General features: G+C 48.5%; 1 long non-coding RNA gene across 1 annotated transcript in view; it reads left to right on the plus strand.

Annotated features, from left to right (window-relative positions):
• The first annotated feature begins 1,088 nt into the window (after positions 1–1,088).
• LOC119951413 overlaps positions 1,089–12,962 on the plus strand; it is a 34,189-nt gene continuing 22,315 nt past the window's right edge. Inside the window, exons 1-2 of the long non-coding RNA XR_005457613.1 lie at positions 1,089–1,213; positions 1,814–1,858. This is a non-coding gene — a long non-coding RNA (uncharacterized LOC119951413). The remainder of the gene's footprint in view (positions 1,214–1,813; positions 1,859–12,962) is intronic.

Here is a 12,962-nt window from a genome sequence, read left to right on the forward strand (position 1 = left end):
TTTGGTGTCTCAATCTGAAAGTTTCATACAACACAACAAATGACTGACGGTAATATGAAATCACGTAAAGGGATTATTTCTTTATAGACCCAATGTCATGGCTTTATTAAGAACACAAGATTTAAGAGCAGGAATGGGCCATTCAGCCCCTCAAGTCTGCTCTACCATTCCGTAAGATCATTGTTGACCTAATTGTGGTGACAACTTCACTTCCGAGGCTGCTCCCACCTTGACTCCTTTGTCGATTGGCAGCACGGTGGCACAGTAGATAGCACCGCTGCCTCACAGCACCAGGGTCCCAGGTTCTATTCTGACCTTGGGTGACTGTGTGGAGTTTCCACGTTCTCCCTGTGTCTGCATGGGTTTCCTCCGGGTGCTTTGGTTTCCTCCCACAGACCAAAGACGTGCACGTTAGGTGGATTGGCCATGATAAATTGCCCTTAGTGTCCAAAATGGTTAGGTGGGGTTACTGGGTTACGGGGATAGAGTGGAGGCGTGGCTGAGGTTGGGTGCTCTTTCCAAGGGCTGGTGCAGACTCAATGGGCTGAATGGCTTCCTCCTGCACTGTAAATTCTATGATTCTATGATTAAATTTGGAAAAGATCGAATTTCTCCCTGACCAATCAGTGAAATAAATCATGCATAACACAAGCAGGGTCCTACTGTCCATTCCTAATCATCGCAACATCCCATTTGACAAAACTAAAAAAAAACGTTGAAGTGCTGTATTTGCAAGTATAATGCAGCATATACTCTGGAAAATGCTCCAAAAATCAGATCTGAGAGGACATGGATAAACTACGCAAGCTACTTGTTAGATGTTTCCACAGAGAGTCGAGTCCGGTTGTTAAATTTCAATGGCTTTATTCAGCACCCAAAGGTTGTGGCACAGTTACACTTCTTTGGCTGTTCCCAAGGCAAGAGAGAGAGAGCTGTTTGTGCGCTTAGTTCATATACCCAAGACATCATTGGCCTTAACATCATTGGCGCGTTTAAATTGCACTGCCATGCCCTGATTGGTCTTCACTGGGGCTGAGGTGGTCCCTGATTGGTGGTCGGGAGAGTGTCACCGGCAGCACGACGACAGAGGGCCGTGTCACGAGAGCTGCGGGGCCGAAATCAGGAGGCGGCGGTGGCCATGTTAATCAGATGCCGGAGGAGGGAGTGGCCATTCCACGGGGAGATGCTGGGTCGGACGTCGGCAGAGGAGAAGGTCAGTCTCCACCATTGCCTCCAACAAAGATGGCTGTCGCCAACTGAGCTGCTCCATCAGTCCTCTCTTTGATTCTTTTCACAATTAGAATCACAAGTAGAGATTACCCGGTTCCCCCTCCCGTCTCCTCATCTGGGGGTCTTTGTTGTATGGCATTGCGTGCGCCGCGAGATATTTCATTAATGCAATTATAAGATACAAAATAAAAATAATAACAAAGAACAAAATCAATCATTGTACAAGAGAGCTTTCCAAGGAGCCTAGCCAACCAGTTGCCCATCCCCACAGGGTGGACACGGTGGGTCGTTTTAACTTTCTTAATGTGGTCAGCCAGGTCAGTAATGTCCTGGGAACTGTCTGGGAAATACACACAGCACTCGGTCCCAATTAGAACAATGTCCCTCCTTTCTCTGCCAAGATGTAATGCAAGGCCATCCTAGTCTGCAGGGTTATTGTTCGGATCGCGACCATTTTGGCCCGAAGGGGGGGCTTGGCTCTCTTGTGACAAGCATATACATAAAAAACACATGGATAAAATACCGATTTTCATTTTGCAAAGTTTTGTTTTTTTCGCTGATTCAAAGTTTGGGTTTTTTGCAGATTCAGTCGCTGGCCACCCTCTTGACGTGTGATGTGTCGATCCAGGTATTGTTTCCCTGAACTTTAACCACCAACGGCGTGGTTAGCAGTATCGTGTAAGGACCTTCCCACTTGGCGCCCAAGGGTTATTTGTGGGGCTTCTTGACGTACATTCATTCTCCCGAGACCAGGTCGTGTCCCCCCCTCTGGTGGGTCACCCCATGCAGCCGATACCTGATGAGAGACAGAATTGACAGCATGTGTTCATTTCTGACAATATTTTAGCAACGCATCACCTGTGAGATGGCAATTGGCTTTCCGTAAATCGATGGTTCCTGGCAGGGACATCGGCCTCCCTGTAATAACCTCAAAAGGGCTCAGGCCTGTAGTTCTGTTAAGGGTGGCTCGAATACTGTACAGTATTACGGAAGGTCTGTGGCCACAGGGTACCTTCCTGGTGATATTTGGCTAGTTGTTGTTTCAGTGTCCGATTGGTTCATTCTAATTGACCGGATGACTGCAGATGGTGAGGCCAGTGCAGACTCCATCTAATATTCAGTAACCTGCCGACTTCCTGGACGATTGCCCCAGGGAAGTCCCCACCTTGGAATATAGTCCTTGCATAGCACTTTGGCAGTGTGTATGTGGATGTGGTCCTTCGCATGGGCATCGCCTCTATGCACTGAGAGAATGATCAACAGTGACCAGTACATCAGAGTATCCCTGGCTCTTTGGAAACGATATGTGATCCACTTGTAACCCTAGGAGTGGGCCCGCTGGGGCCGGTGGTTATGGAGCCATCATAATTCTTCTGACAGATCACAAATCTATCCGATACCCTCTTGGCATACTTCTTAAACCCCGACCCCACCAGCTCTTCTGAAATCGGGCTGAAATTTATTGTGGAGCCAGGTGAACCCATGAGTGAATTTTCTGAGCCAGGTGCTTTAGGGGCTCCTGGTTTATCAGTTCCCCTCTGTCTCCACATGCTATCTTCACACATCCTCACACCTTCTTCCATCCAAATCCATTTTTCCTCCCTTGGGGACTCCGCCTGCATAACTTCTAGATCTTTAGTCAGCTTAAGTACCTCGAGTATACGTATCCATGATTCTCCCGCCGATTGTTCGGTGCTCGAGGCGGCTTCTTTGGCCGCCTGGTCCACCATTGCACTTTCCTTCACCTCTTTGGTGTTCTCCTTTGTGTGGACCTTACATTTTAGAATGGATCCTTCTTGGGGTAGCTGTAACAGGTTTTGGAATTCCTTCCCATTTTGGATAGGCATTCTGGAGGCCGTGAGGAATCCTCTCTCCCGCCATAACTGGCCGAAGTCATGGGCAATCATGAATGCATACCGTGAGTCGGGGCAGATGTTTGCCGTTTTGCCCTTGACTATCTTGTGTACCTCTAATAGGGCTCTTAGTTCTGCTTGCTGAGCGGAAGTTCCCGCAGGCAAGCATCCCTTCGCCACGGTTTCTCATGCAGAGTTGTTCCTAACGACCCAGCCCTCCTGGTTCCGTTGTCGGGAAAGGATGTATACAATGTAAGGTCAGGGTTGGATAGTGGTTCTTCGGCGGCGAGGTTGGCCTCTTCAATTCCTTTCAGATTTCCATGCAATTGAGATCTTCATCTTCGACCCCCATTTGTTCCTCTGAAGGCAGGAGCATGGTAGTAGGGTTAACTGGGCTAGCGCAGACAATGTGGAGTTTGGGTGCCTCCAGGATCGCTGCCCACCAGGTCCACCTAGCTGCTGTTACCCAAGACACCCTGTGCTGGATTCTCCGATTTTGAGACTATGTCCCCACGCCGACGTGGGAATGGTGGCATTTTATGACAGAAAAAATGGCGTAAAACGGCTACCAATCCTGCGTTTGGCCATCAAGGCAGCCTAGAGCACCCGACTCTAGCTCCCAATACAACCCGGAGTATTGCCGGGTCTGTGGCCGCACCGTGCAACATGGTGCCAGCTGCTCGCGGACCTGGTCTGCAAAATAGTGCCGCCCCCTTTTGCCGGCTCACAAACCCCTGACCACCCCACCCAACAGTGCCCCCAGCCCCTGGCAAACTCCTCCCTGCCCGTGGATCGGCCCACCCCTGACTGTGGCGGCACCGGACTGAGTCAGCAATGCCACGTCGAGTTGCTGGCGGATAAGACCACACGTGACCAATGCCGTTGGGAACTCGGCCGGTCAGGGGCGGAGAATTGGGTGGTGGGCCTCAGGCAATGTCCTGAGGCCGTTGATACGGCGCATGCCGTACTCTCCGAGTATGACGCTTTGGAAGGGGAGGAGCATCGAAAAAGCAGCGCCGCCCCCGATTCGAGCGTGAACGGGGATTCTCCGGCCGATCGGCGAATGTGATTTTGGCATCGGCGACCAGAGAATCCAGCCCCGTGTTCATGAACACCAGCATGTGTACCGCATGAGGGCACTTGGTAATCAGTTTTTGATCAAGGACCAGGCTTGCGGTGGCCATTACAGCGCGGCATGTGGACTCAATGGCTCTGAGGCAACTTCCCCATCCAAGGGCACCGCATTTAGCCTTGCCAAGTAGTACCCAACAAGCCTCTGTCTGTCCCATATTCCTGTGTTAATACCCGTCATATACCCGTCTCTTTCCTGGACCAACAGGGTAAATGGCTTTCCATTGTCCGGGATCCCAAGAGCCGGTGCCGAACGTAGGACTCTTTTAAGTTTGTCAAAGGCCTCTTTTTGTTCTTCAGAGAGCACTATGGCTTCTTTTAATGCTTGTTTCCCCTTTTGAGAGATTGTTCAATGGCTGAGCCAGTTGCATGAAAGTTGATTAAAAGTTTTGATTAAAATTACACAGGCCCAAAAAGGATCTGTGTTCTTGAATAGTGCTGGGCTGTTTGGCAGCTCGGATGGCCGCAGTCCTGTCCTGGGCAAGTTTTCGTTTTCCCTTTGAAATCTTCGGTCCCAGATTTACCCCCAATTCCTGTGCTAGCTGTGTTTTGTTGATGCTAGCCTTATGTCGATGGTAGCCATGATGTGGCGATGCCGGCGTTGGACTGCAGTGAGCACATTAAGAAGTCTTACAACACCAAGTTAAAGTCCAACAGGTTTGTTCGAATCACTAGCTTTCGGAACACTGCTCCTTCCTCAGGAAGGTGCCTGAGGAAGGAGCAGTTCCCCAGAAGGCTGGTGATTCGAAACAAACCTGTTGGACTTTAACCTGGTGTAAGACTTCTTACTGAGCCTTGTGTCCCTTCAGGTTAAGATGAGCCAGCAAGGTGTGCAAGTCCTGTTCACGCAAGTGGTTTTTCAGGGCCATGTGAAAGACCGTGTGGCTATTGTGGAAGCCCTGTGGCAGCCCAGTCCAGGTATATTGTTGTCGGACAGTAAAGGTGAACCAGGACTTTACTTCAGATGCCAGGGTACGGACCAGAATCGTTAGCCATGCCAATAACGGATAAGTACTGGTGTTCTGGAGTCAGCGAGCTAAAGAATGTTGAAGGGTCCGTCACTAACGGGGTTTGACCAGTACACTGGTTAGCTTTTCGGTAGTCGACCGTAAGTCGCCACGTCTTGTCAGGTTTCCACACCAGCCAGACGGGTGAATTAGATGAACTGTGTTTTTGCCAATGCCCGCCTTTCCTCCAGTTTCTGGATGACGGGGATGATGCCCGTGATAGGGGTGGGACTTACGGGTTTCATTTGCAGAAAGCCACAATCATCCTTGTCGTGAGCCCATATGGGGTGTTCTTGCAGCTCTTCCTTTTTAAAAAAAAACAATTAAAAAGTATCCAATTCATTTTTTCCAATTAAGGGGAAATTTATCGTGGCCAACACATCTTTGGGTTGTGGGGGGAAACCCATTCAGACACGGGGAGAATGTGCAAACTCCACACAGACAGTGACCCAGGGCCAAGATCTAATCTGGGACCTCGGTGCCGTGAGACAGCAGTGCTAATCACTGCACCACCGTGCTACCCTCTTTTTACTATTTATAAGCCTTTAGAAGAGTTGTGATTCCCCTTTGTGTTGTCTACCAGTCTTTTCTCAAAATCCCTCTTTGCTTCTCAACGGTAGCACAGTGGTTAGCACTGTTACTTCACAGCTCCAGGGTCCCTGGTTCAAGTCCCGGCTTGGGTCACTGTCTGTGTGGAGTCTGCATTTTCTCCCCATGTCTGCGTGAGTTTCCTCCGGGTGCTCCGGTTTCCTCCACAAGTCCCGAAAGGGGACTGTTAGGGGAATTGAATATTCTGAATTCTCCCTGTGTACCCAAATGCCATAACGTGGCGACTAGGGGCTTTTCACAGTAACTTCATTGCAGTGTTAATGTAAGCCTACTTGTGACAATAAAGATGATTATTAATGCGTTTTTCACTTCCCCTCTGAACCTTCTGTATTCCTCTTCGTTCTCAATTGTATTTTCTACCCGACACCTGTCATAAGAACATTTTTTCTTCCTTATCTTAATTTCTATCTTCTTTTTCATCCAGGGAGTTGTGGACTTGTTTGCCCTACTTTTCCCTTTTCGGTGAATATGCTTTGTATGTGTCCGGACCATTTCTATTTTGAAGTTAGCCGTTAGTTCAGCTACAGTTTCTCCCGCCAACTTTTCGTTCCAGTCTAACCGGCTTCGTTCTTGCCCCATTGAAGTCAGCTCTCCCCCAGTTAATTATTTTTCCTCTGGATTGCCTACTTTCCTTTTCTCCCTCTAGCAGTTCCTCAGGAGAAGAAGAGCAACTCGCCACAGAAGCTTGCGTGTGGAGTCTGTTAATGTGAGGACTCTGTAACGCTGCAGTTATCACACAGTTCTGGCTGACCAGGCAACTCTCCTACTCACCATTGGAAAGAGAAAGATTTGTAGGTTGGCAATCAACCTGCTTAGCCATGTCATAAATGCATCTTCTGTGGCCACCAAGTGCTGGGGGTGGAACTCAAACTCAGACCTTCTAGCTCAGAGATAGGGACGTAATCCACTGCACCACAAGATCACCTACTGAACTGATTGATTTCATACTTCTCTGCATTAAATTTAATCTGCAACATGCCTGCCCATTCCATCAACCTATGTCCCTTTGATGTTTAAAACTATCCTCCTCACAGTTCACAGTATTTTCAAATTTTGTGTCAAACACAAATTTTGAAATAAAACCCACAGGATGCATCTGAAAAATGCCCGTGAAGGGTCAAGGTTACTGAAACCACATCTCCATCCCAACATCTGATCACCATAAATGTGGCCCAAATCTTTGAAGATGTGAGTGACATTGTGGTTCATCAGTTAGCCCTATATTTAAAGATTATATATTCTGTCTATAGAATTTCCTGAGAATCATTCTAATCCAATAATTGCAATCATTAATTGGATTGTAGTGACAGTATCACACATCAATGACGTTTATTAATATCGCAAATTTAAAGTTATTTTTTCCCTTAGTACCCAATACTTTTGTTCCAATTATCGGCAATTTAGCGTGGTCAATTGACCTATTCTGCATATCTTTGGGTTGTAGGTGTGAGGCCCACACAAACACGGGGAGAATGTGCAAATTTCATCTGACACTCTGACGGGGCCGGGATCGAACCTGCGTCATTGGCGTAAAAGTTAGGTTGATGTAACCCAAATCTACACCAGTGCCAGAAGCTAAACTTTTTGAGCTGATAGTAAGCCAAATGTAAAAACATTCAAATCCATTTTGAATGATTAACTTTGGTGGCATAGAATCTTAGAATAGAATCACAGAGCACTCCCACTGAGCATCAAATTTTAATGCACATTTGGATACCATGAGCAAAATACATAAGGTATTAGCGACAAAGATGAGATCAATTGGATGGCACAGCCCACCTCAGAGTAGATGTTTGGAAGAGAGGGATAGTTCACCCGAGTGTCTATTTTTGGGCGAATAGACTCAATGAGAGCTGGCGAAGAGGTGCCAGACCCAGAGGGACAGACAAAGTAACAAACTCGGTGTGGCCAGAGTTTGGGAAGAGATAGAAAGTTATAAAGAAGACAGATCAGCCCTCAAGAGGAAGAGAAGTAAAACTTGAGCTAAAGAGAAGTTGTAAACAAAGGATGGGAGTATTTGAAATAAAAAAGAAGATATATCCAGCTAGAAGAAAGCTGTGGTCCAGATTTAAAAAAGAAGAAATTGAAGGCAGAGATTTGCTGCAGTTAAACAAGTTCAGAGGCTAAAAAGAGTAAAAGGGGACGAAAAGCCTGAGGGAGCAGGCTGAACAGAGTCTACAGGGGGATCCGAGAAGAGAGAGACCCCCTTCTCTGAGGGACTTCCAGCATAGAATTCAGGAGTTGGGGCGAGAAGTCCACAACCTGTTGAAAACAAAACCAAGTAAGACTTTTTATTAAAAACAACATCAAATGAACATTCTGGATCTCCCTGTGGAATTGACAAAAAGATTGATATTAGAGAAAAGGAGGGAAAACAGACTTTCCAGCCAGCCAGAAAAGAAGTGGAAAAACTGTAGAATTTGTTCTGGAAGTATTACTATGAGGAAAAAGAAGAAGTTAACAGTTAATAAAGAAACCAATAACGAGGAGCTATAGTTTCCCGCCCAAACTCTAAAAGCACCGCAAAGAACGGAGAGAGGAACAGGAGCTGTGGCAGCTGAACAACGAGTTGACAGTCTTAAAGCAATAATTCATTTAAAAGTTGTGCAACATTTAATGCAACAACCACAATGAGGAACAAAGGACAAAGCACAGGACTATCATAGAAGACTCCTGATAGAGGGCAACTCTAAAAGGGGGTTTGTAAGCAATGCAAGGCCTCAAAGGACTGCTGGAGCACAGAGGAATTAATAAACATAGAACATACAGTGCAAAAGGAGGCCATTCGGCCCATCAAATATGTACCGATCCACTTAAGCCCTCACTTCCACCCTATCCCTGTAACCAAATGACCCCTCCTAACCTTTTCGATCACTAAGGGCAATTTAGCATGGCCAATCCACCTAACCTGCACGTCTTTGGACTGTGGGGGGGAAACCGGAGCACCCAGAGGAAACCCACGCACACACGGGGAGAATGTGCAGACTCCGCACAGACAGTGACCCAAGCCAGGAATCGAACCAGGGACCCTGGAGCTGTTAAGCAACTGTTGAGGAAAAAGACAAGCGGAACTCAGCAACAGTAGTAATAGCGTGGAGCTCGAACAGCCAAGGAAATCCCATGTAATGGATGCCATCAGTTTTGTAAGGGTTTGAGAAATACTAGTCTCAGAGTGAAACAAAGGAAAAAGTTGATCTATGGCGCTCATGTAGGACATCCTGTATTAGCTACTGCAAACGTCACTGTACTGTTGACGCAGAAATCAGCGCAGAGGTATATTTACCGGAGCCATTATTGGGAATTCTCCAGAGATCCAATGGAATGATCAAACTACCAGTTGTGTGGAAAACATAAATGAGCTGGAGATAATTGGCATCCTGCAGGGAGGCAGAAACTGTTGGGTGTTTGAGGGTGCTGAGGAGGACTTAGCTATGGACACACCCAAACAGAGAACACAACTGCTGGAACAAGTTAGCAATTCAGGAGAATTGTCTAATAAATATAACAAGAAGGAGGAAGAAATGATGAGCATAGAAGTAGAACTCGGTGCATCTACAACAAAAGTGACGTGTTGAAACATATGAATACTTTGCTTCAGTATTCACTTGAGATAGGGACCTTGTTGCCCATGAGAACAGTGTGAACCAGGTTAATAGACTCAAACAGGTTGATATTAAGAAGGAGGATGTGCTGGAAATTTGGAAAAGCATCAGGATAGATAAGTCCCCTGGGCCTGACGGGATATACCCAAGGTTACTACGGGAAACGAGGGAGGAGATTGCTGCACCGTTGGCGATGATCTTTGCGTCCTCACTCTCCATTGGAGTAGTACCGGATGATTGGAGGGAGGTGAATGCTGTTCCCTGTAATAATATCCACTCATGATTGACACACAGGATAACCAATGAACACACACGACACAGAACAACCAATCACCAGACAGGACACCACCACTATAAAGCCCACAGGGCATTAAGGCTCTCCCTCTCCCACAGGACACGGCTAAGTAGATAGTCGGAGTGCACAGGCCAATGAACATCATCACCATGTGATAGAGAGCTAGTCTGGTCAAGCCAGTAGGAGGATATCAGTCAGGTTAATAGAGTGTCAACCCACAGCAGATTATGTACAGCAGTCAACAGGTTCAATAAAACAGTGTTGGGCCATCCCCTGTGTCGGAATCCTGTTTCTCATTTTACTGCATCCAGTTGCAGTCGATGTTAGACCAACACAGACAACACATCACGGTACTAGAGAGATATTAACTCTAACAAACCTACCTCGAGTGAATCTGCAACGACCAGCATGCAGCCATCCAGCGGCATGGAAAAGATCCAACCTCCTCCGCAACTCCGGCAACCTCAGCGCCAACTGGAAAGTGTTCAAACAGAAGTTCCTCCTGTATATCGAGGCCTCCGACCTCGAGGCAGCATCGGATGCCTGGAAGATCGCGCTGTTCCTGTCGACTGCGGGGGATCACGCCATCCACATCTATAACTCGCTCTCATTTGCCGATGGCGAAAACAAGACGAAGTTCAAGACGGTTCTGCTGAAATTTGCGAACCACTGCGACATTGAGGTGAATGAGAGCTTTGAACGGTACATCTTCCAACAGAGGCTTCAGGGTAAGGATGAACCTTTTCAGTCCTTCTTGACCCATCTCCGCAGCCTAGCACAGTCATGTAATGATGACTCGACGGCTGATTCCGTGATCCGGGATCAGATTGTTTTCGGGGTCCAGTCCGACTCCCTACGGGAGCAGCTCCTCAAAATCAAACAGTTGACCCTCTCCATCGCCATTGAAACGTGTGTTGTCCATGAGCATGCCAGGAATCGTTACTCCCGTGTCAGGGCGGCAGAAAATGCAAAACTAGTCTCCCACGAGGCAGAAAGGGTGCAGGCCATCGTAAAAATGCAAGGCCTGAGCATCGAGGAGAGTGGCCGTTTTGCGCGCTTATCCTGGGTCCCTACGCATGCGCGCCACAACCGGGTGGACGACGAGGCCGAAGACCCGATGCGCATGTGCGGAAGTCGGCCGACCGCACTGTGCATGCGCGATGGCGCACGGAATGCGCTGACGTCAGCGTCACGACGTGTCCAAATTGTGGCTCCGCCCATTTAAAGCGGCAATGTCCAGCCAAAGGAAGGCGATGTCTACAGTGTGGAAAGCCTGGGCATTACACAGCCTTATGCAGGTCCACTCCACCGACCAACAGCCAGCGATCCCAGCTGCAGTGCAGTCGTGTCCGCTGCGTACAACAAGGCATGCAGGATTCGGATCCCGACAGCCCAACGGACCCAGATGCTGACTGCCTCACGTCTCCATACCGGGTGGGCATAATTACCATTCGCGAGCTGGCCTCCACCGTGCCTGCAAACCGCCTTTTAATCCTCACTGTGGATCCTGACGACGAGCGGTGTTCTGTCGTCATGGTTAACCAGTCTCGCATCCGATTTAAATTGGACATTGGCGCATCTGCAAACCTCATATCACAGTCGGACCTCGACAGCATCCGAGACCAACCTAGCATTCTTCCACCAGCCTGCCAGCTCCTTGACTACAATGGCAATGCCATAGCTGCCAGTGGATCGTGTCAGCGAGGTGTATCTCACAAGGCAATCAAAGTGACGTTACGATTCGAGATCGTCCGGCCTGACAAGGCATGCCTGCTCGGTGCTCGCGCATGCAAACTCCCAAATCTGGTCCAGTGCGTCCATGCCATGTCCTCGACACCGGCGACTGTCTCGCCCAATGTAAATCTCCAGGCTGAGATAGACGACATTCTCACACAGTACCACAACGTGTTTGAATGGGCACGCTCCCATATCGGTACAAGATATTGCTCAAACCGAATGCCATCCCAGTCATCCATGCACCGCACCGGGTGCCGGCTCCTCTCAAGGATCGTCTGAAATCGCAGCTATGAGAGCTCCAAGACCAGGGTATCATCTCAAAGGTCACAGAACCAACAGACTGGGTCAGCTCCATGGTCTGCGTCAAGAAGCCCTTTTGTGAACTCCGCATTTGCATTGATCCCAAAGACCTGAATCGCAATATCATGCGCGAGCACTACCCGATCCCAAAGCGTGAAGAGTTAACCTGTGAGATGGCTCATGCCAAATTCTTTACCAAGCTGGACGCCTCCCATGGGTTCTGGCAGATACAGCTGGATGAGTCCAGTCGGAAGCTGTGCACGTTTAACACTCCGTTCGGCAGGTATTGCTACAACCGCATGCCTTTTGGTATCATGTCAGCTTCCGAAGTATTTCATGGAGCAAATGACGGTGAGCATCGAGGGGGTGCGAGTCTATGTGGACGACGTGATCATCTGGTCCACGACGCCCGAGGATCACATCGCTCGCCTCAAACAAGTTTTCCAGAGGATACATGAAAACGGCCTCCAGCTCAACAGGGCCAAATGCTCATTTGGTAGGTCCACTATCAAGTTTCTGGGTGACCACATTTCACAGCAGGGTATGCAACCTGACGCTGACAAGGTGCTGGCAATCAATGCCATGAAGACCCCAGAGGACAAAAAGGTGGTCCTCCGTTTCCTCGCGATGGTGAATTTTCTCAGGAAATTCATTCGCAACATGGCATCCCACACCACGGCCCTACGGCATCTCGTAAAAAAGTCAACAGTGTTCCAGTGGCTTCCCACACATCAAGCGGAGTGGCTGGAGCTGAAGGCAAAGCTCACCACAGCCCCAGTACTGGCATTCTTTGACCCAACCAAGGATACCAAGATATCCACAGACGCAAGTCAGGACGGCATTGGGGCGGTGCTCCTCCAGCGAGATGACTCCTCGTCCTGGGCTCCAGTGGCATACGCCTCCAGGGCCATGACTCCGACGGAACAACGGTATGCCCAGATCGGAAAGGAGTGCTTGGGCCTCCTGACAGGAATAGTCAAGTTTCATGACAACGTATACGTCCTGCCAAAGTTAACAGTGGAAACAGACCACAGGACTTTAGTCCACATAATGCAAAAGGATTTAAATGACATGACACCTCGGCTGCAGCGAATTCTTCTTTGTCTCCGCCGATATGACTTCGAACTAGTCTACACACCGGGTAAGGAGCTGATTGTCGATGATGTCCTGTCCCGATCCGTCACCACGCCATGTGAAC

This window comes from Scyliorhinus canicula, chromosome 17, assembly GCF_902713615.1.
Source record: "Scyliorhinus canicula chromosome 17, sScyCan1.1, whole genome shotgun sequence".
In the NCBI taxonomy this organism is placed as follows: Eukaryota; Metazoa; Chordata; class Chondrichthyes; order Carcharhiniformes; family Scyliorhinidae; genus Scyliorhinus; species Scyliorhinus canicula.